This window comes from Nerophis lumbriciformis, linkage group LG05, assembly GCF_033978685.3.
Source record: "Nerophis lumbriciformis linkage group LG05, RoL_Nlum_v2.1, whole genome shotgun sequence".
Classification (NCBI taxonomy): Eukaryota; Metazoa; Chordata; class Actinopteri; order Syngnathiformes; family Syngnathidae; genus Nerophis; species Nerophis lumbriciformis.
Genome location: NC_084552.2, coordinates 30,735,027 through 30,760,089, shown reverse-complemented (window position 1 = coordinate 30,760,089; position 25,063 = coordinate 30,735,027). Strand labels below are relative to the sequence as shown.

The 25,063-nt window shown below is 41.2% G+C and overlaps 1 protein-coding gene across 2 annotated transcripts in view; it reads left to right on the top strand.

Moving 5' to 3' along the window:
* The first annotated feature begins 232 nt into the window (after positions 1–232).
* htr2cl1 (5-hydroxytryptamine (serotonin) receptor 2C, G protein-coupled-like 1) overlaps positions 233–25,063 on the top strand; it is a 215,309-nt gene continuing 190,478 nt past the window's right edge. For both annotated transcript variants that reach the window (XM_061960921.1, XM_061960919.1), the window contains exon 1: positions 233–532. The gene's annotated coding sequence lies outside the window, so the exon portion shown is untranslated. The remainder of the gene's footprint in view (positions 533–25,063) is intronic.

Sequence of the window (25,063 nt, the reverse complement as noted above, 5' to 3'; positions counted from 1 at the left end):
TTCCAATGTTTGCTGTGAGTCTCAATGAGCTGAAATTATTAATGCTGCCTCTCAGTATTTACAAGTTCATCCAGCCAGCATGAATAACCAGCTGCATGAATGAGATGATATTTCCCCCCTGTTGAGATCCCACCCCCTTTTTTTTTCTTTTTTTTATTACATTCTTGTCCCTCCATCTCCAGTAGATTTCTTTCAGCAATTTCTCTCTCTCCTCCTCCTCCTCCTCATCATCATCATCCTCTTTCCTGCTACTCCAACTTTCCTGCACATCTTGATGTTATAGGCAGCACACAGCAGACCTGATAGTAAAGAGAGGAGAGAGGGTCTTTTGTCAACGCCCCCCTCCCGTTTCTTTTCGTTTTTTTGAAGCAGTCTTGGTGCAGGACTGCATGCTCGGCGCACCTGCAGCCTAGTCCGGACCCGGACTAAGCTGCTCTGCTTTTGGAAGCTTTAAATTGCTGCATAAAGAAGAATCCCGAGGAGGATGTAATTGCATTTAAGAATGGACGTTTTGAGGTGGACGCGTGAGCAGGTGAGATAGTCTTTTATTTGATGGTTTTGACGAATAACACGCATGGGGGGATCGAGACTCTTTGACGGGCGGACGCTCGGAGTCCAGACTGGCTTTTGGAGTTGTTTTGTCGAGGAGAAAACGCATCATCTTGGTTGCGCTGCACTGGATGCTGGACGCGTGTTTTTATTTTTTTATTTTTTATTTTTTATTTTTTTGGGGGGTGAAACTTTAGATGGACGCGTGTCCGTGGAAATTGCAGCACAATAGTGCGCGTTAACTTTGCAAATCTTTAAAAAAAATAAAAATAAAATAAAATAAAAAAAATGGAAAAAGTGCCAAAACACGTTTTGATCGTGATTTATTTCCACAGTTTCAGTGAGCACACCTAAAATGTGAATGTCGCACGTTTGATTATTTGTCATTAAATACGTGCAGCGTTCCAGTGGTGGTCGCGTGTAAGAGGGTGAGGGGGTTGAGGTGGAAGGCGTGGCCGTGGTCATGCTGCGCCTCGTCCACACGCGTGGGCTGTACATTAGCGCGCAAATTTCTGCACCAAAAATTTGAACCATGCGAAGAAGAAGAAGGCTTTTTTTGCGTGGGCATTTCCTCTCTGCAATTAGTGCACTTGTGTCCAGGGAAGATCCCAGGACCATAGACCCTCACCATGGCCACTACGTTCGGTAGTCTAAAATAAATAGCATTGATAATAATCCATCCATCCATTTTCTACCGCTTGTCCCTTTCGGGGTCGCGGGGGGTCGCTGGAGCCTATCTCAGCTGCGTTCGGGCGGAAGGCTGTGTACACCCTGGACAAGTCGCCACCTCATAGACAGACAACGTTCACACTCACATTCACACACTAGGGCCAATTTAGTGTTGCCAATCAACCTATCCCCAGGTCAACATTCCCTCTAAGGTGCGCGCCTGTGCAATTGCGCACTGCTCAAGCGTCCTCTGCGCATGGCAAATCTATGCCACGCACAAAATCAAATAAAAAAATAAGCGCATAACAATTTTCGACATACGGACACGACAGAGAAAACAGTATTCGTCGTCATTGTTCAAATATTGTAACGTCTGTCGAGACGCTTTGAGGACATGAATTCCATCCATCACTTTACTGAGCAAAACTCTTTGTCGGCCATAAACACATCACCAAAACATTAGTAAAAAAAAAGATATCTAGCAAAAGTGGTCATTTTCTGCAGTACAAACCAGACCAAAAGCAACTTTGTTATATCAACAGCAGCCACTTGCTCTTTCTCACTTGTGCCAACACATGCACATATGGCACTTAGCCAGTGATGCGTTTACAGCCACACAAAAAGTCGGACAACTCCAACACCACACTTAAAGTGTCATTCCAGGTCGTTACACTATGATTTACCAATCATATGTGTGCTTATTCAAGTGTCATTTATTAGGAATCTTCATTTATAAATATTAATCATGAAATGCTGTTAGTACATTAAATAAATACTAATAAAAATATATTTTTTACAAACAGAGTTGCAGGAATGTACACATGATCCCCTGCTTACATCTCATTGTGCAACATGTGAATGTTTTAATGGGAACTAAATGCAATGTCTGATAGGGGTACAAATTATTTCCAAAGCAGGACCTCCACCCAGACAAACAATACAAGCACACAGTTCCTGAAAAACAATATTTTTTGTTATTGTCATTGTAAGTGGGCCTAAACACTTATATTAGAAATGGAAATGACTGCTGTCATTTGATTATGATAATAAGAGAATGTTGTCTGTCTATCTGTGTTGGCCCTGCGATGAGGTGGGGACTTGTCCAGGGTGTACACCGCCTTCCGCCCGAATGCAGGTGAGATAGGCTCCAGCGACCCCGAAAGGGACAAGCGGTAGAAAATGGATGGATGGATGGAGATTGAACTTGTTATTTAGTCAGGTTTGGGACAGGTGTGCTGCTGGTGTAGCCGCAGTGTGCACGTCTGATGTTGCTCACATGGGCTCCACTGAATGCTCAGGGAGTTTTTGTGTTTGCTCACATACATGAAAAATTAGAGGGAACATTGCCCCAGGTGCATGTTTTTGGAGGTGGGCGGAAGCCGGAGTACCCGGAGGGAACCCACGCAGTCACAGGGAGAACATGCAAACTCCACACAGAAAGATACCGAGCCCAGGATCGAACCCAGGACCTTCGTATTGTGAGGCACACACACTATCCCCTGTACCACCGTGCTTACCCGCATTATTAATAACAATAATTAGCTTAATTGTTTCCGAGGACTGCGATGAGGTGGCGACTTGTCCAGGGTGTACCCCACCTTCTGCTCGTGTGCAGCTGGGTTAGGCTCCAGCCGCCCCCCGCCACCTCTTAAGGGACAAGCGGTAGAAACACCTCCCCTATTGCACTATCCCAATATTGCACTCCTTATTATTGCATGGGGTTATTACAGTAGTTTTCTGTTGTTAAGTGCTTTGATTGCCAGTGGGACAAAGAACAATCTAGACCTGTTGAGTTTGTATGTTGCTGTTCTATACCATTTACCATTTGGCATCAACACAATTTAGAAGTATGTGGTGTGGGTCACGGGTGATTTTAAGACCCTGCTTCCTCACGGTCTTGTAGTATATTTCTTGTGTGCTTATGTTTACTTAATTTTGATAGAAATATTTAGAACATCTACAATTATCTCAATTATGTTTTTATTGAAGTATCCCCTGTTGAAGAAATGCTGCTTGAGGTTTTTGTTATGGGGGAACGGTGCAAAAAATCAGACAACTGTTTGCATTTTGGTGAGCATTGTTGTCTTTGTGTGACGTTTCAGACCGTGCTAATGGTGTACCTACAGTATATCTACTCACACCAGAGCTGTCAAAGTGGTTTTCACTGAGGGCCAAATCACAGTTTTGTTTGGCCCCAGAGGGCGGCGTCTAACGGTAAATACTATTATTACACAATTTTTTTATGCATTTTATTAGTAGATTTTTGAAAAACTAAAATGGAAAAAAAATATGATAAGTTGCAATAATTTCACCTCAAAATGTAGTTTATATTACTGTAAATGGAAAAACAGTTCTGCTCTTTTTTATGGTTAAAAAAAGGCAGCTCAGTTGCCAGAATTTTACTGTCGAATTTACATTTGTTTTTTTTACTGTAATAAAAAAAAAATGCATTTTTCAGTAAAATTTTGGCACCTGAGCTGCCAGTTTGTTTTTTTGTTGTTTTTTTTTTTTTACCGCAAATCAACAACTGTAGATTTTTCGGTGTATGTAAATGCCAAAATGACACCACAGTTTATTACATTAAAAAACAAGTACTGTTTTTTTCATTTAAAGAAAAATGCTGTAAAAAACACTGTAAATTTCACAATTTGACCATGAAATATATTGCTACTTTTACATTGCACATTTTGATGGATAATTTGCTTTGAAATCATTATTATTAGTATTTATGTCTATTTAAAAAAGGGTTTGAATGTGTGATAATATATTTTTGCATAATTAGACTATATTTAAGTTAAGAATGTTTTTTTTCTGCCAAAATAGAAAAAAAAAACCATTAAGAAAGAAAAGTTACAGTACTTTATTGAAACATATTAATTCCAAGCTTTCGAAGGACAAATAAAATGAAGTGGCGGGCTACATCTGGCCCCCGGGCCTTGAGTTTGACACCTGTGATTTAGACAATATGTCAATAAGATTGTCCATGGTGGCCCCTGCCTTCTGCCAGAGTGCAGCTGGGATTTTGACCCAGTGGATTATTTTCCTACTCTGTCTATCTGTGTTGGCCCTGTGATGAGGTGGCGACTTGTCCAGGGTGTATCCCAACTTCCGCAGAAATGCAGCTGGGATAGGCACCAAGAACCCCGCGGCCCCTAGAGGGACAAGCGGTAGGAATTGGATGGATGGATTCTGAAGCCTCTTTTTGTTCTTTGTTTTCTCAACGGTCTCAGAATTCAATTTGTTCCAGAAGTCTCATTTGAACGCTCACCATCTCGTTTGTCACAAACTCTTTACTGGCATGTCTCTCCTCTCTCCTTCGTCTTCCCTCCAATAAACCTGGTGGGCTTTTTACAAATGATTGGAGGCGCATCAGTATTGGGTGTGTGCTTTTCGACTGAACCAAGATCAATTTGGGATGTTAGTTCCTCTCATTAGTTGGTGCATGGTTCTTCTTCCATGCAGTCGCTCAGTGAGGTCTCTCACCTTCTCAAAGTCACTTATGGTCAAGCGTCACTCCTTTTTGGGAATACGTTCTTTGTTATTTCAGCACCCAGAATTAATCAGTGGATCAGCAGGCCAAAGATGAGTTTAGAGGCTGACAGGCCAAGACTGGAATGTGATTGTGATGCAAAGAGTGTCCCTTTGCATTGTTTCAATTCAGTGTGATTATTATTGTTATTCTATTCCATTTGCAGGCAAGCAGGATGTGTCCCTTGGCATTTGTACACTTTTTAAAAAGCCATTTACACTTTTGCAAATAGAGCATTTACAGACAAGACAAACCAGGCAGTCCAGTTAGAACGATTGAACACCCTGTGGCCCCTTCTACACTAAGCCGGGGGTAAATCCCACCTAACCTTATCCTTGTCCACACACACACAATGGTCGTTTAAGACCCCCTTCCGCCCCTTCGTCCGCCGGCGCAACGCAACCCTCCAGTGTTGCTTTGTGTGCAAGTTCTTGCATGTAACTTATCTGAACAATATCCAGTGTTGTGGTATTTCAATTAACTGGAATCCAGTGTGCTGTGGGGCCCTATTGTAGTGAATCACACCCGAGACATCATAAATTATAAAATCTTTACTGGACATGTGAAAGTAAACAATGTGATAAAGAACATTTACATCAATCAATCTACTGATCTAGATATCTGGTCAGGACACTCCTCACTCTTTTGCCTTCACCTTCATTGTCCATTCGTTTTTGGTAACTTTATATACTCTGGACCTAGATGTTGAGTCCACAACATACATGGCGGACAATAACTGATATGGTCTGCTTTGCCAGTCCAAATTTATTCAATGTTTTGCGTAGTCTTTCCTCGTCAGCCAGGTAATACAAAGCACACGCTACCTTTTTTATCACATCTACGGGAGCCCGCATTCTCGTTGTCTCTCCTTCGACAAATGGACAAAGTTTTTCAATAAGTAGAATCACAGCTGACCTGGACATTCGAAAGTTCTCTTGCCGTCTGAGAAGCGTTGTATCCCAAATAGCTGCAATCGCTTTCTCTTAAGGTATTCATGTGTGATTTCCACAAGTGTCTGTACATGTAGAAGAATGGTCTGGATGACTCGCCTGCATCTTTCCCGTATTTACTTCCGAGTGGAAACAGGTTGTTATGAAGCTGGCTGTGGCGCGTTCTTTCGGACGTCACTTCTTGTGTGGGGCGCGGTCTTTCTGGCGTCACTTCCTCTCCGAACTCGGTTTGTAAACGATCGATGAGTCCATACAAAACTAAGAGCCGGAGATTCAAGAAATACACGGCGCACTTACCCGTGTAAACAATTATCCAAGGAGGGGAACTTTAAACGATGGTTTACTGTGACTGAAACGGGGCTTAGGCTAAATAATTATTCGTTTAAGGGGTTATCCGACTTAGTGTAGACATGGCCTTAGATGACAAGGACCTGGATGAATAAGAACCTTCATACACATGTCCTTGTTTGTTTCAGGTTATGAGCTGAAGGCTCAATACTTAACATACAGCCTTTAGTTTTATCTGAATTACTTAGAGCCTGATTGTCCAAATTCCAGGCGCTAAATTAGCGTGTGCAAATTATTATCGTGGCCGTTTTACAAGTGATTTATTAAGACTGAGTGCAAGTGCTCAACACTAATTTCCTCCACATTCATGACATCATATGCTCCCACAGTCCAGCCTGTGCTGGTTTCTTATGTTGTGAAATATGCAGCACACATCACATGTACTGTGGAAGTGTGATCTCGACAACATAAACTATCTTAGATCATGTCTTGCTCGCCTGTGCATCGGCTGGGAACATCTCTACGCTGCTGACCCGTCTCCGCTCGGGATGGTGTCCTGCTGGCCCCACTATGGACTGGACTCTTACTATTATGTTGGATCCACTATGGACTGGACTCTCACAATATTATGTCAGACCCACTCGACATCCATTGCTTTCGGTCTCCCCTAGAGGGGGGGGGGTTACCCACATATGCGGTCCTCTCCAAGGTTTCTCATAGTCATTCACATCGACGTCCCACTGGGGTGAGTTTTTCCTTGCCCGTATGTGGGCTTTGTACCGAGGATGTCGTTGTGGCTTGTGCAGCCCTTTGAGACACTTGTGATTTAGGGCTATATAAATAAAGATTGATTGATTGATTGATTGATGTCTTACAGACCATTTTCAAGCCGTTTTCTGATAAGTATCTCATTGGGATGAGTTGTTTTGTGGCTGGTCTTATTTACGTGCCTCCACTTCGACTGGGTCTTCTCCCTGTCAGCCATGTTGCAGTTTTAGTGCTTCCATATGGAGTCTACTGACAGATATAAGTTAGAACTATACGCCACTTTGTATTAGAAATGGCAGCAGTGCAGGATGCATGTGCATGTACGAGCCAGTCTGCCACACAACAAGAGGACAGCAAAAAAGAAGGAGGTTAATGACTACAGCGGCGGACTCAAGGCAAATGTCTTCTGGTAGATTTGTACCAAAAATGGACATATCTGCTGACGTCACTGGTCAGAAAACGTCAGGAGTCAAAGCAAATTCCAAACGACTCGTTTGGCGGAAGTATGAAGGAAGGCAAGATTATTCTATAAATATCTCTGCAATGCCTCCATGTTTTGATTTTAAATTTTTGGAACTCATGGGATTCCTAAACACACAAAAAGAGTTACCAATAGGTAAGAAAAGTTGGTTTTGCATAGTAGGTCGCCTTTAAGACACACAATCCACCATTTTCGTAGATCCGCTTTGCGTTCGCTATCAAGTTTGCGACGACGACGACGAGAAAAAATGGCACACACTCCAGTCCAAAGGAGCAGAGTCGAAGAATACACAAGTTTAAAGGTTTGTTTGATATACTTTTAATGTTTAGTATTTCCCGTCCAAATATGATCTTGATATTATTTATATTTTGATGACACAACTAGAATGTGTCATCAACATGCATTATAATCAATCAATCAATCAATCAATGTTTATTTATATAGCCCTAAATCACAAGTGTCTCAAAGGGCTGCACGAGCCACAACGACATCCTCGGTTCAGAGCCCACATAAGGGCAAGGAAAAACTCCCAACCCAGTGGGATGTCAATGTGAATGACTATGAGAAACCTTGGAGAGGACCACAGATGTGGGTGACCCCCCCCTCCTTAGGGGCGACCGGATGCAATGGATGTCAAGTGGGTCTAGCATAATATTGTGAAAGTCCAGTCCATACTGACACTAGAATGAGACAGTCAGAGATTACAAAGAGAAACATAGCCAGGACTTGTGATCTCGCTAGAAAGATGTCCAGGCATCGAGTAATTGTCTCTGGCCCCCTGCCTGCGAGAGGCAATGATGAGAGATATAGCAGATTAGTCTCGCTTAACAAGTGGCTGGCTAGCTTCTGTAGAAAACAGGGACTAACGTTTATTGATAATTGGCCCTCTTTCTGGGGCAAACCAGGCTTGCTGATGAGAGACGGCCTTCACCCTAACCAGGAAGGCGCCATCATCTTGACTAAAAACATAGACTACTGTTTAAGTCACATTTGACTAACTACACTAGAGCAAGCCCGGTCACAGGCAATTACAGAGCCTGCTAGTCCGGGTGAGGAGTCAGTTAAACTAGAACTAGCCAGCGCCAGGCTGGATAATTCCTGTACGCATAGCAATTCTCTTAGAATAAGACACAACTCACATAATGTGTTTTCTGTTGTGAATGTGTTAGAGGTAGATATGCATTCTACTGAGGTGGCAAATCATGATGCGTTCAGTCTATCGCAGCATCAAGCAAACAATCTGAAAATTCCCGTCGTATCAATTCCTAGATATGGTCAGAACTATTTAAAGTGCACTACGTATAATAAATGCAACATTATTAATATTGCTACTACGGATAATTTAAACAAAAACTCGTCAAAACAGCCCAATACTTATAATATGGGCTTTTTAAACATAAGATCATTGTCTCCCAAAACGTTATTAGTTAATGAGGTCATTAGAGACAACAATCTTAACGTCATTGGTCTTAGCGAAACCTGGCTCAAACCAGACGATTTTTTTGCGCTAAATGAGGCATCTCCTCCTAACTATACGAATGCGCATATTGCCCGTCCCCTCAAAAGGGGTGGGGGGGGGGGGTCGCACTAATATACAATGAAAACTTTAACCTTACCCCTAACCTAAATAATAAATACAAATCATTTGAGGTGCTTACTATGAGGTCTGTCGCACCGCTGCCTCTCGATATGGCTGTTATCTACCGCCCCCCAGGGCCCTACTCGGACTTTATCAATGAATTCTCAGAGTTCGTTGCTGATCTAGTAACGCACGCAGACAATATAATCATAATGGGGGACTTTAATATCCATATGAATACCCCATTCGACCCTCAGTGCGTGGCGCTCCAGACTATAATTGATAGCTGTGGTCTTACACAAATAATAAATGAACCTACACATCGCAACGGTAATACGATAGATCTAGTGCTGGTCAGGGGTGTCACCACCTCCAAAGTTATGGTACTCCCGTATACTAAAGTAATGTCCGATCATTACCTTATAAAATTCGAAGTTCTGACTCCTTGTCAACAAACTAATAATAATAATAACTGCTATAGCAGCCGCAACATTAATGCTGCCACAACGATGACTCTTGCTGACCTACTGCCTTCGGTAATGGCACCATTCCCAAATGATGTCGGCTCTATTGATAACCTAACTAACAACTTTGACAATGCCCTGCGCGAAACCATTGATAGCATTGCACCGCTAAAACAAAAAAGGGCCCCTAAAAGGCGCACCCCATGGTTTACAGAAGAAACCAGAGCTCATAAATTATCATGTAGAAAGTTGGAACGCAAATGGCGCGCGACCAAGCTTGAGGTTTTCCATCAAGCATGGAGTGATAGTTTAATATCGTATAAACGCATGCTTACCTTAGCTAAAGCTAAATATTACTCAAATCTCATCCGCCTCAACAAAAACGACCCTAAATTTTTGTTTAGTACAGTAGCATCGCTAACCCAACAAGGGACTTCTCCCAATAGCTCCACCCACTCGGCAGATGACTTTATGAATTTATTTAATAAGAAAATTGAACTCATTAGAAAGGAGATTAAAGACAACTCATCCCAGCTACAACTGGGTTCTATTAACACAGATACAACTGTATCTACGACGGATACTGCAATACAAAATAGTCTCTCTCTTTTTGATGAAATAACATTAGAGGAACTATTACGGCGTGTAAGTGGGATAAAACAAACAACATGTTTACTTGACCCACTTCCTGGGAAACTTATCAAGGAGCTTTTTGTATTATTAGGTCCATCAGTGCTAAATATTATAAACTTATGAGATGCTACCTCAGTAGAAGCATTTAAGTCCCATCTTAAAACTCATTTGTGTACTCTAGCCTTTAAATAGACCCCCCTTTAGACCAGTTGATCCGCCGTTTCTTTTCTTTTCTCCTCTGCTCCCCTCTTCCTTGTGGAGGGCGGGGGGCACAGGTCCGGTGGCCATGGATGAAGTGCTGGCTGTCTAGAGTCGGGACCCGGGGTGGACCGCTCGCCTGTGCATCGGCTGGGAACATCTCTGCGCTGCTGACCCGTCTCAGCTCGGGATGGTGTCCTGCTGGCCCCACTATGGACTGGACTCTTACTATTATGTTGGATCCACTATGGACTAGACTCTCACAATATTATGTCAGACCCACTCGACATTCATTGCATTCGGTCTCCCCTAGAGGGGGGGGGGGGGTTACCCACATATGCGGTCCTCTCCAAGGTTCCTCATAGTCATTCACATCGACGTCCCACTGGGGTGAGTTTTTCCTTGCCCTTATGTGGGCTTTGTACCGAGGATGTCGTTGTGGCTTGTGCAGCCCTTTGAGATACTTGTGATTTAGGGCTATATAAATAAACATTGATTGATTGATTGATTGATCTAACAAAATAGTAAGAGTCCAGTCTATAGTGGGGCCAGCAGGAGACCATCCCGAGCGGAGACAGGTCAGCCTGTCCAGAGTCAGTGCTGACTCTGGACAGCCAGCACTTCATCCATGGCCACCAGACCTGTGTCCCCCCTTCCACAAGGGAGAGGGGGGCAGGAAAGAAAAGAAACGGCAGATCAACTGGTCTAAAAAGGGGGTCTATTTAAATGCTAGAGTATACAATTGAGTTTTAAGATGGGACTTAAATGCTTCTACTGAGGTAGCATCTCTAACTGTTACCGGGAGGGCATTCCATAGTACTGGAGCCCGAATAGAAAACGCTCTATAGCCCGCAGACTATTTTTGGGCTCTGAGAATCACTAATAAGCCGGAGTTCTTTGAACAGATTTCTTGCCGGGACAAATGGTACAATACAATTGGCAAGATACCGTGTAGTATTTTATACGAAAGTAGTAAAACCTTAAAGTCACATCTTAAGTGCACAGGAAGCCAGTGCAGGTGAGTCAGTATAGGCCTAATATGATCAAACTTTTTTGTTCTTGTCAAAAGTCTAGCAGCCGCATTTTGTACCAACTGTAATCTTATAATGCTAGACATAGGGAGACCCGAAAATAATACGTTACAGTAATCGAGACGAGATATAACGAACGAAATAACAATATAATAAGAGTATTAAAAGCTCTATAATTGGCTAAACTGATATCATCAAGCCCTGCGATGAGGTGGCGACTTGTCCAGGATGTACCCCGCCTTCCGCCCGAATGCAGCTGAGATAGGCTCCAGCGACCCCCCGCGATCCCAAAAGGGACAAGCGGTAGAAAATGGATGGATGGATGATATCATCTACATGTATATGGTATAACTTCTGTATCGTGCAAACCGAATACATGTGGATAATCATTACATTTGAGCGTCAATTAAAAAAAAAAAATGCACGTCCAACACCCAGGGCTTCCTTTCTACCCCAAAGTGTATGACTCGGTCGTTCCCCCCGAAGTGGATCTCATTTGGCCGAGCCTCATCGCTTTCGCCACAAGCCGAGACCTTGGCAGATTAGAGCGGCAAGCGGTCATGTGAAGCAGCAAGGCCCACCTGTGACCTGCCAGTCCTGGGGCAATGGGAGGTTGGAAGGGTGCGGATAAAGGCCTTGGCCTCAATCGGCGGCAGCCCGGCAGCAGGCAAAGCTCATCGATCACTGCAGGGGGGCTCTCGCATTAGCACATAAAAACACCTCGGTGTTTTTACTTGGATGACATCTTTGTATTAAATGGGATTGCGTGTGTGCGTGCTGTCAAATTGGTATTCTCCATCCGCTGCAGGCTCTCTAACCAACGCCATTAAAAAGCACTTGGCTTGATTCAAAGTTATTCCATGTGTGCTGCTTCAAGGTGCATTCATTCATTTCCTGCTGCGAATGCATCCGCTCTATTTTAATTAAACCCGCCGTCGTCCCGTTGCCACCAAAATACGAAGAAAAGCAGACTTTTTATAGGTTGTGATCATGCCCCTTCTTTAAACATTGATAGGCTGACATCAGAGAATTCCTTTTGGGATACGCAGACTACTCTGGAACGAAAGCCTATTATAGTTCTCGAGTGAGAATGAGGATGCGGAACAAAAGTGCAGACGCTTTGCTGCTGTATGATCCTGTTCAACGTGAGGCTGGAAGGTGGATTTATCGGCTACAGACGGAGATTTGGGACAAGATGTTATCTGCTACGCGGTCCTTGGAGTAGACTCAAATAAATCACTGGCAGATGGAATTTTGGACGAGTGATGTCATCTAAAGACCGAAAGTTTTATTTTTTACGACTGTGTTAGCTTCTGGTCCATTGATAGCAATCTCTGCATCGTGCTAGGGGGAGTTTACAAAGTCAAATTGCTCCCAACAGGGAGCAGATTCGGAGGGCGGTATAGCTCGGTTGGTAGAGTGGCCGTGCCAGCAACTTGCGGGTTTCAGGTTCGATCCCCGCCTCCGCCATCCTAGTCACTGCCGTTGTGTCCTTGGGCAAGACACTTTACCCACCTGCTCCCAGTGCCACCCACACTGGTTTAAATGTAACTTAGATATTGGTTTTCACTATGCAAAAGTGCTTTGAGTCACTAGAGAAAAGCACTATATAAATATAATTCACTACACTTCTCTTCACAGATTCTGCAGCTAAAAGGCCATCAACGCATTAAAGGGGAACATTATCACCAGACCTATGTAAGCGTCAATATATACCTTGATGTTGCAGAAAAAAGACCATATATTTTTTTAACCGATTTCCGAACTTTAAATGGGTGAATTTTGGCGAATTAAACGCCTTTCTATTATTCGTTCTCGGACGTCACATCGGGAAGCAATCCGCCATTTTCTCACTTTCGTCGGTGTGTTGTCGGAGGGTGTAACAACACGAACAGGGACAGATTCAAGTTGCACCAGTGGCCCAAAGATGCGAAAGTGGCAAGAAATTGGACAAAATGTGTTCAAAATGCTAGGCTGTGGGGAAAGCCGACGAAATGGTCAGTCGTTTGTTCCGCACACTTTACCGACGAAAGCTATGCTACGACAGAGATGGCAAGAATGTGTGGATATCCTGCGACACTCAAAGCAGATGCTGACATCAACTCCAAAACTGGACGGATCAGCTTTCAGGAAAAGAGAGCGGATGAGGGTATGTCTACAGAATATATTAATTGATGAAAACTTTATTCATTACTCGCGGTTTTACGTAAATTATTATACATAAACTGTGTTTACCAATAATTTAGCTTAAATGTTTTTATTTTTTTCAATCATTCGAGTACATTCGGGTAGTCTTGTGTAATGCAATATTTTGTGTCTATTTAGGTATGGTTAAACTGAGTGCTGAAATCGTGGAAAAATATATGTTCTTAGCACGCCTGAAATGGGCTGTCTGCACTCTCAAAGTGCATGTTGTTGCCAAATGTATTTCATATGCTGTAAACCTAGTTCATAGTTGTTAGTTTCCTTTAATGCCAAACAAACACATACCAATCGTTGGTTAGAAGGTGATCGCCGAATTCGTCCTCGCTTTCTGCCGTGTCGCTGGCTGTCGTGTCGTTTTCGTCGGTTTCGCTTGCATACGGTTCAAACCGATATGGCTCAATAGCTTCAGTTTCTTCTTCAATTTCGTTTTCGCTACCTGCCTCCACACTACAACCATCCGTTTCAATACATGCGTAATCTGTTGAATCGCTTAAGCCGCTGAAATCTGAGTCTGAATCCGAGCTAATGTCGCTCTACCTTGCTGTTCTATCCGCCATGTTTGTTTGTATTGGCATCACTGTGTGACGTCACAGGAAAATGGACGGGTGTATATAACGATGGTTAAAATCTGGCACTTTGAAGCTTTTTTTAGGGATATTGTGTGATGGGTAAAATTTTGAAAAAAACTTTGAAAAATAAAATAAGCTACTGGGAACTGATTTTTAATGGTTTTAACCCTTCTGAAATTGTGATAATGTTCCCCTTTAACACTGATCGTTTATCAAGTTCGCCCATTGGTTTTGTTGTGTTCTTAGTCCTAAGAAACATCTACTGCTCACTCCATATTCTCTACTGCAGTGTTTCTCAACCTTTTTTGAGCCAAGGCACATTTTTTCCGTTGAAAAAATCCGGAGGCATACCACCAGCAGAAATCATTAAAAAACGAAACTCAGTTGACAGTAAAAAGTTGTTGCCACAATTGTTGGATATGAATTTAAACCATAACCAACCATGCATCACTATAGCTCTTGTCTCATGACATCACACCGTGACTTATTTTGAATTTTTTGGTGTTTTCCTGTGTGTAGTGTTTTAGTTCTTGTCTTGTGCTCCCATTTTGGTGTTTTTTTTCTCTTTTTTTGGTAGTTTCCTGTAGCAGTTTCATGTCTTCCTTTGAGCGATATTTCCCACATCTACTTTGTTTTAGCAATCAAGAATATTTCAGTTGTTTTTATCATTCTTTGTGGGGACATCGTTGATCGTCATGTCATGTTCGGGATGTACAATGTGGGCGCGGTCTTTGCTCCACAGTAAGTATTTGCTGTCGTCCAGCATTCTGTTTTTGTTTACTTAGTAGCCAGTTCAGTTTTAGTTTCGTTCTGCATAGCCCTCCTAAGCTTCAATGCCTTTTCTTAGGGGCACTCACTTTTTGTTTATTTTTGGTTTAAACATTAGACACATTTTTACCTGTACACTGCCTCCTGCTGTTTCCGACATCTACAAAGCAATTAGCTGCCTGCTGCCACCTATTGATATGAAAGAGTATGCCATAGTTACTCTGCCGAGCTGTAGACAGCACCGACACTCAACAACAACACATCATTTGCAGACTATAATTGCTGGTTTGCAAAAATTATTTTTAACCCAAATAGATGAAATTAGATAATCTCCCACGGCACACCAGACTGTATAGTACAGTGGTTGAAAAACACTGCTTTACTGCTCGCTAGTGTTACCATATCTGAGTTATTATGTAGAAATATGGGGAAATAGCTACCAAAGTACATTTCATTCATTAACGGTGTCACAAAATAGATCAGTTAAAATAATACATAATGTTGGATATAGAGAACATACAAACCCTTTATTTATTGAATCAAAAATACTGAAATTCTGCCATGTCGTGGACTTTGATGCAGCTTACTGCGAGGATTTCGCAGCTCGCTGCGAGGAATGTTTTCCCGTGGTGCAAACGAACAGGACCGGACAAGGCTTGCAGGTAAATACATGATTTAACCTCTATTCAGAAAAGAACAAACAAAAGGCGCGCACAAGGCAGAGACACAAACTTAGCGTATCGAAACAAAACTCACACTAAGACAGAAACTATGAACATGAAACAAAACTACACTTACTGTGACGTGAGCAGAACAGCATGAACTATGATATCAAGAGCTATGGCATAAACAGAGCACAAACAGAGTAATCTTAGTATCAGGGGTAATCAAGAGTATCATGGGGTAGAGTAATGTCGACAGCCTGACTACCTGGCAACTACATGCTTAAATAATAGTGACATCATTAACACAGGTGCGTGAGTCCAAACAAATGAGGCAGGTGAAACTAATGAGTTGGCATGGTAACTGAAACAATAGAGCATAAACAGGAACTAAACAAAACATGACCACAGAACATGACAAATTCCACAACATAGTGAATTTGCAAACAGCTAAAATTATACACAAAGCAAACTATAATTTGCTACCCAGGAATGTAAAATAATTATTTTCAACAAAAGAGGAGAAATATAATCTTAGAGAAAAATTTAATTTAAAAAACGTGTACGCACGTACAACACTTAAAACCTTCAGTATATCAGTATGCGGAATTAAATTATGGAACGGATTAAGCAAAGAAATCAAATAGGGTACCAATATGATCCACTTCAAAAAACTCTTCAAGCTTAAAGGGTTTACAAAGTACAAAGAAGAACCATGATAAACATTCTGAATTTATCTCATTCATCCATTCATATTCTAGACACTCTTACTCATCTCACCATATAAAATATACTGTAACTTACTTCACTAATTATTATTTATTCATTTATTTTTATTGTTATTACTTATGGAGTATATTATGAATAAATTGAGAACAGGAAGTGAACAAAAGTTTCAGCAACTGCTATGTAAAGGAAAAGGGGTGGGATTAAATAAACTCTGCTTCTTCCTACTCCTTTTCGAACATGTTGAACAGAAACTGGAAATTGTGACGTATCATGTTGTGTGCATGCATGTTCCAAATAGAGAACATGCATGCAGGCCGATATTATCGGCCGATAAATGCGTTAAAATGTAATATCGGAAATGATCGGTATCGGTTTTTTATTATTATCGGTATCGTTTTTTATTTTATTTTTATTTTTATTTTTATTTTTATTTTTATTTTTTTTATTAAATCAACATAAAAAACACAAGATACACTTACAATTAGTGCACCAACCCAAACAACCTCCCTCCCCCATTTACACTCATTCACACAAAAGGGTTGTTTCTTTCTGTTATTAATATTCTGGTTCCTACATTATATATCAAAATATATTAATACAGTCTGCAAGGGATACAGTCCATAAGCACACATGATTGTGCGTGCTGCTGGTCCACTAAAAGTACTAACCTTTAACAGTTAATTTTACTAATTTTCATTAATTACTAGTTTCTATGTAACTGTTTTTATATTGTTTTACTTTCTTTTTTATTCAAGAAAATGTTTTTAATTTATTTATCTTATTATTATTTATTTTTTTTAAAGTACCTTATCTTCACCATACCTGGTTGTCCAAATTAGGCATAATAACGTGTTAATTCCACGACTGTATATATCGGTTGATATCGGTATCGGTTGATATCGGTATTGGTAATTAAAGAGTTGGACAATATCGGAATATCGGATATCGGCAAAAAGCCATTATCGGACATCCCTACTTCCAAATAAACACAAATTCAAACATCTTGTTGACCCTCCAACACGGGTATCAAAATATTCTGCAGTGTTTCAGAGGTAAGATAAGCATCTCTGGTGAGGTTATGTCCATTCCAGGAGCCAAGAGTAACGTCATGTTTCATGCCGGCTCCATTCAAGGAGTTTACCCTAGAAGGAGCTTCCTGTCGAGTTTCATAGATTTTCTGTTTTGTGATGTGGCCAAATTGGCACCTGAAGGAATTTCTCTTTTTTCGTGTTCCCCTCGCGGGGTAGGGAAGGCATGCTCAATTTTTCCATTTAGGACATTCTCCTAAGACACAATACTTCATCGTATGTTAAGCAAAACTGAAAGTCTCCGGTCTTCGCGCTTCCCATTCCGTTTGACCCGTTGACTTCAAATTTCAGCTTTCAGTCCTGCACTGTGCACTTCAGAAAAAGAAACAGACAATTCAATGCAGGCGCTACAAAAGAAAAAGGCTCTCTTGAAGCTGCCAAGGCCTCTCGCACACTGATGCATGCTGGTGGTCTTTTTTATCATTCCACCGCAGATACCTTGAGCGGCTTTAAAGGAAGAGGAGGAGAGCGATGAGGTTGGAAAGCAGCAACATTTAGCTCAAGTGGACACATAAAAGTTCCAATGTGGCGGAATCTCTGTGGTAAAGCCAGTTCATATCTGCAGCCTTGTAGTGTTCTGTTTTGCTGTTATGAAGCCGCGCTCTCCTGGCCGGCCACTAAAGTCATTATACCAATTGTTCCACGCTCCTCCACGGTGGCCGTGCCGCACTGTCATGACCCAAATCCGGCAGATGCTAAATAAAAACAGCTTGAAAGCTGTCAAGTCCACTTCAGCAGTCAGCTAAACATTGTGACATCATAGCAACCTTTAGGAACTACCCTGTCTGCAGACTATAGCTGAGTCTCAAATCTAATATGTCCATCAGTACTTTTTGATATGTACACTATGGGCTTGATTTGCAGAGATCCAAATGCCTTATACTAAACAGAATAGCGTGTACTATTAGTGGGCGTGTTGCGTGATCTACTAAGACTGCTTGTGCAATTAAAAAGTGGTGCAGACCGCTCTATTTAAATGAGGATTTTGCACATACTATATGGGGCATAACCATGGAAACACTCATTTACTGCACGGTCATGTTATCACGCCGCACTGTCATGACCCAAATCTGACAGATGCTAAACAAAAACAGCTCGGAAACTGTCAAGTCCACTTCAGCAGTCAGCTAAACATTGTGACATCATAGCACCGGACATATTAAAATATGTATACTTCCACCCCTTTAGGAACTATCCTGTCTGCAGACTATGGCTGAGTCTCAAATGTAATATTTCCATCAGTACACTTTGATATGTACACTATGGGCTTGATTTGCAGAGATCCAAATGCCTTACGCTAAACAGCGTGTGCAATCTATAAAATAGCATGTACTATTAGTGGGCGTGTTTGATGATCTACTAAGACTGCTTGTGCAATTAAAAAGTGGTGCAGACCGCCCTATTTAAATGAGGATTTTGCACCAACTATACGGGGCATCACAATGGAAACATTCATTTACTGCACAGTCATGTTATCATGCTCCTTCCTACCTGTGGCGGTGCCGCACCGTTATGACCCAAATTCGACAGATGCTAAATAAAAAAAGCTTGAACGCTGTCAAGTCCACTTCAGCAGTCAGCTAAACATTGTGACATCATAGCAAAAGACATCTACCTTTAGGAACTATCCTGTCCGCAGACTATGGCTGTCTCTCAAATCTGCAGACCGCCCTATTTAAATGAGGATTTTGCACCCACTATACAGGGAATCACCATAGAAACACTCATTTACTGCACAGTCATGTTATCATGTTCCTACCTGTGGCATTTTGTTATGTTTTCAACCAAGCAGGAGACATCTGCAACTTTTTATAGGAATTATAGATGCAGTCGTCCAGTGCATTTACAAAGACACCACTTTTTTCCTTTTTACAACTGAAGGTACACAGAGGTAGGCTGCACTAGTGTGCTCAAGACGCAAAAAAATGCATATTTTAATATGTTTATTTTATCATTTAGGATATATGTTATTCGATGTGAAAAAACAAACGTTGAAAATATTATAAAAGTAAATGACACCAAAACTTGAATTTGTTTAAATCAGCCCCTTAAGTCATCCAGCAGCTACGAAGTTAAAAAAGGATGTTGCTGAATAGACGATAGTCTAATATTTTTTTATTTTCTGACTGTCCAAATATGTTGAATAGTACAGTAAAACAGACGATTCTCTGTCCATCGTATGTGTTTGCAGCCCAAGCATTACTCTTTCACAGCTGTGTGTGTAACTGTGTCAAATTGTGCGTCATTCACAAACATGCTAAATAAAACGCAAATAAGTGCTCCCAAAACGGTAGTGAGGAAGGCTGCACGATTGAGAAAAAACCCAAATGTGATTTTTCTTTCCAAAATTGCGATTATGATTCGATATGTGATTTTTATTTTTTATACATCTAAATGCATACAACTGTGAAAATAACCATTAAAGGAAGATATGTTACTTTTACACCGTCAATCAACATATTTTTGCCTTAGGGTGCCGCACATTAGAACAATATGCAATAATTTACTTAAAAAAATATTTTGCTTTATGCAGACCTACTTAGAGCATTTGTCTACATCATGCTCTTAAACTGAAGAAATAATAAATAAATAAACAGTGTACAGTGTTTATAATGTAATGTAACCATAACATATAATAATAATAATACATACCATTTATTTTTCTCATTACTGTGGATAATAATATACAAAACCCAAAACCAGTGAAGTTGGCACGTTGCGTAAATCTAAATCCTAAATAAAAACAGAATACAATTATTTGCTAATCTTTTTCAACCTATTGAAATTGAATAGACTGCAAAGACAAGATATTTAACATTCGAACTGGTAAACACCGTTATTTTTTGCAAATATTGCCTCATTTAGAATTTCATGCCTGCAACATGTTTCAAAAAAGCTGGCACAAGTGGCAAAAAAGACTGAAAAACTTAAGGAATTATCATCAAACACTTATTTGGAAAATCCCACAGGTGAACAGGCTAATTGGGAACAGGTGGGTGCCATGATTGGGTATAAAAGCAGCTTCCATTAAATGCTCAGTCATTCACAAACAAGGACGGGGCGAGGGTCACCACTTTGTAAACAAATGCGTGAGCAAATTCTCGAACAGTTTTAAGAACAACATTTCTCAACGAGCTATTGCAAGGAATTTAAGGGTTTCACCATCTACGGTCCGTAATATCATCAAAAGGTTCAAAGAATCTGGAGAAATCTCTGCACGTAAGCGGCAAGGCCGAAAACCAACATTGAACGCCTGTGACCTTCGATCCCTCAGGCAGTACTGCATCATAAACCGACATTAGTGTGTAAAGGATATCACCACATGGACTCAGGAACACTTCAGAAAAACACTGTCAGTAACTGCAGTTCATCGCTACGTCTGTAAGTGCAAGTTAAAACTCTACTATGCAAAGCAAAAGCCATTTATCAACTACACCCAGAAACAAGTTCATCTAAGATGGACTGATGCAAAGTGGAAAAGTGTTCTGTGGTCTGACGAGTCCACATTTCAAATTGTTTTTGGAAACTATGGACGTTGTGTCCTCCAGACCAAAGAGGAAAACTGTCACGTGGGGGTCGCAGCTCGCTGCGCGGGTGTTCTTCCAATGCAAAGAGACGGCTCCGGACAACAGCGTGAAGGTAGGCTAGGATTTATTAACATAAATCATGCACTACCACAAACATAAACAATACAACAAAAAAAAGGCGAGCGTGCCTAAAAAACAAGTAAAGCTAATCTTTAGCAGAAGCTAGGGCATGGACAGAGAAACTTACTTGGTCAGAGCAAGACATAAACTGGTGTGACATCAAGACAACGAAGACAGAAAGAGTGACTGGCAAAGGCAACTTAAATAATGCCTCTGATTAGCGCTCGGGAAGCAGGTGAGCGGTCGAGCACTAATCAGAGACAGGTGAACACAATGAGTGACCATGACAACCAAAACAAACTCACAGGAGCACAACCAAGTACTAAAGCAGTCCAAAACTAACAGAAAACAATTAAACAAACATGATCCGGACCACGGATCATGACAAAAACCTTTTCTTCCTGGAATCGTGAAGAGGTCTTAGACCTTCGGGTTTTGAACCATCCCGAGCAGGAGGTTGGTGGCGAGCCAACATGAGCCATTCTGCTGCGTCAAAATTAACCTCCTGTTCCCTTCATTCACAGACTGCACGGTCAACCAATTACCCGATAAACCACTGATCGGATACATAAATGCGCCCGACTGTTTTTGACGTCTTTTTATTATTTTCATTGAATTTTCTACACAATGTTTACAAATGTTCAATTCATGTTGCAAGAAAAACACACGTCGTCATCACTGATGTTCAGTAATATAGCACTAGCTCATAACAATCATGAAATATTCTGGTCACGGTTAATAGAAAGCGAATGACGATTATATGTGGTGTAATACCATAATTTATGATATAAACCCCGTTTCCATATGAGTTGGGAAATTGTGTTAGATGTAAATATAAACGGAATACAATGATTTGCAAATCCTTTTCAACCCATATTCAATTGAATGCACTACAAACACAAGATATTTGATGTTCAAACTCATAAACTTAATTTTTTTTTTGCAAATAATAATTAACTTAGAATTTCATGGCTGCAACCCATGCCAAAGTAGTTGGGAAAGGGTATGTTCACCACTGTGTTACATGGCCTTTCCTTTTAACAACCGTTGTGGTATTTTAGGCTTCATAATGCGCCACACATTTTCAATGGGAGACAGGTCTGGACTACAGGCAGGCCAGTCTAGTACCCGCACTCTTTTACTATGAAGCCACGTTTGATGTAACACGTGGCTTGGCATTGTCTTGCTGAAATAAGCAGGGACGTCCATGTTAACGTTGCTTGGATGGCAACATATGTTGCTCCAAAACCTGTATGTACCTTTCAGCATTAATGGCGCCTTCACAAATGTGTAAGTTACTCATGTCTTGGGCACTAATACACCCCCATACCATCACAGATGCTGGCTTTTCAACTTTGCGCCTATAACAATCCGGATGGTTCTTTTCCTCTTTGGTCCGGAGGACACGACATCCACAGTTTCCAAAAACAATTTGAAATGTGGACTCGTCAGACCACAGAACACTTTTCCACTTTGTATCAGTCCATCTTAGATGAGCTCAGGCCCAGCGAAGCCGACGGCGTTTCTGGGTGTTGTTGCATAGGAGAGTTTTAACTTGCACTTACAGAGTAAGTGTAGTTACTGACAGTGGGTTTCTGAAGTGTTCCTGACCCCATGTGGTGATATCCTTTACACACTGATGTCGCTTGTTGATGCAGTACAGCCTGAGGGATCGAAGATCACGGGCTTAGCTGCTTACGTGCAGTGATTTCTCCAGATTCTCTGAACCCTTTGATGATATTACGGACCGTAGATGGTGAAATCCCTAAATTCCTTGCAATAGCTGCTTGAGAAAGGTTTTTCTTAAACTGTTCAACAATTTGCTCACGCATTTGTTGACAAAGTGGTGACCCTCGCCCCATCCTTGTTTGTGAATGACTGAGCATTTCATGGAATCTACTTTTATACCCAACCATGGCACCCACCTGTTCCCAATTTGCCTGCACACCTGTGGGATGTTCCAAATAGGTGTTTGATGAGCATTCCTCAACTTTATTAGTATTTATTGCCACCTTTCCCAACTTCTTTGTCACGTGTGGCATCAAATTCTAAAGTTAATGATTATTTGCAAAAAAAAAAATGTTTATCAGTTTGAACATCAAATATGTTGTCTTTGTAGCATATTCAACTGAATATGGGTTGAAAATGATTTGCAAATCATTGTGTTCCATTTATATTTACATCTAACACAATTCCCCAACTCATATGGAAACGGGGTTTGTAGAAGGGTTACACCTGGCAACCACAGTTATTGTACATATGCTGCCTTGAAACGCACATCCTTCACATGCCGTCTCTGAAGATAACCAGAGTCGATGCTTCCCCGTCACGATGTGTCACTTGGGCCCGGTGGCGCATCACCACGCAGGCGAGGCGTAGTAAAGTGTGAACGACATCCCACGTGGCGCCTCGTCTGTGTCGCACACCTCGGCAGTCGCGGCATCCAATTGGGCGGAATTAGGAAGTGGCGAAAGGAAAATGGCGGAAAAAGAAAGGGGGGAAGAGAAATGTACATCTTACATGTGGCGGTCAAAGATGAAAGTCAGTGACGCCAATAAATCTGGTGATGTAATGTTAGCAAGGGCAAAGATGGCGAGCTTATGAAGGAAGTGCAGCAATATTTAGCTTTATATATGTGTGCCAGGTTAAGAGGGTCACTGGTGACGGATGGATGTCTGCATAAAGCATTTGAATGAGAAAAATGCGACGGCCGTCATCAACCATTCATATTTAATCCCTGACCGTGTTTAAGATATTACATTCCTAAATATAAACATCCCAATGACACTGCAAACTTGTATTCTTGGTGATCTGCATCAATTTCGTAACGTGTCATCAAAGAGTAAACATGCATTTCTTTCAATTTGCATCATAACAAAAAGGGTAATGTTAAAAAAAACAAGCTATGGAAATGATATCAGTAAAAAAAAACAGCATTTAGTTTAGATAATAATGAGTCATATATTGGAATATGGGCTCCATTATTTAAATTTGTTTTAACTATTAAATGAACTTAAAATATGACTTATTTTATCTTTGTGGAAAATATTGGACACAATGTGTTGTCAAGTTTATGAGATGTGACACTATTGTTTATTTTTTAAATGTTTTTATTTTATTCTTTATAAATGGCTGTAATGATAATGTCAATGAGGGATTTCTAATCACTGCTATGTTGGAATTATTATTAATATTGATACTGTTGTTGACCACTTTTGGATTGTTTTGTGTCATGTTTGTGTGTCCTCTCAATTGCTCTGTTGATTGCTATTCTAAATGTTGCTGGGCCGGGGTTGGTTTTGGAATTGGAATTGTTGGTATTATTGTGTATTATTTTGTTAGATTGATAAATAAAAAATTTAAAAAATATACATCTTCACTTGCATAAGCAAAGCAGGATTAGCGGGTTAGAAAGTTAACCTCGGGGTCCAGCCACGGGTCCTCGGTGTGAACAGTCGCCATGGTAACAAATGCTGGTGGCTCATTGCGGAGTAAGATTGAAGTAAACCTTTTGCTCGTTGATATTTGAGAGGATGCAGAAGTATTTGGTTTCCTAAATTATTCTTGGAAATTGCAGTTACTGGACTTACGGGTATTTGTTTGTGTAAGCCAGGGGTGTCAAAGTAATTTTAGATCGGGGGCCACATGGAGGAAAATCTGCTCTAGTAAAATCACGGCACGATAAATTAAATAAAGACAACTTCAGATTATTTTCTTTGTTTAAACATAGAACAAGCACATCCTGAATTTTTTTTACACTTACAAACCCCGTTTCCATATGAGTTGGGAAATTGTGTTAGTAGCGACCAACTGTAGTTACTGAAAGTGGGTTTCTGAAGTGTTCCTGAGCCCATGTGGTGATATCTTTTACACACTGATGTCGCTTGTTGATGCAGTACAGCCTGAGGGATCGATTCCATGCTCCCAACATTGTGGGAACCGTTTGGAGCGGGCCCCTTCCTCTTCCAACATGACTGTACACCAGTGGACAAAGCAAGGTCCATAAAGACGTGGATTTTAGAGTCTGGTGTGGATGAACTTGACTGGCCTGCACAGAGTCCTGACCTGAACCCGAGAGAACACCTTTGGGATGAATTAGAACGGAGACTGAGAGCCAGGCCTTCTCGACCAACATCAGTGTGTGACCTCACCAATGCGCTTTTGGAAGAATGGTCGAAAATTCCTATAAACACACTCCGCAACCTTGTGGACAGCCTTCCCAGAAGAGTTGAAGCTGTAATAGCTGCAAAAGGTGG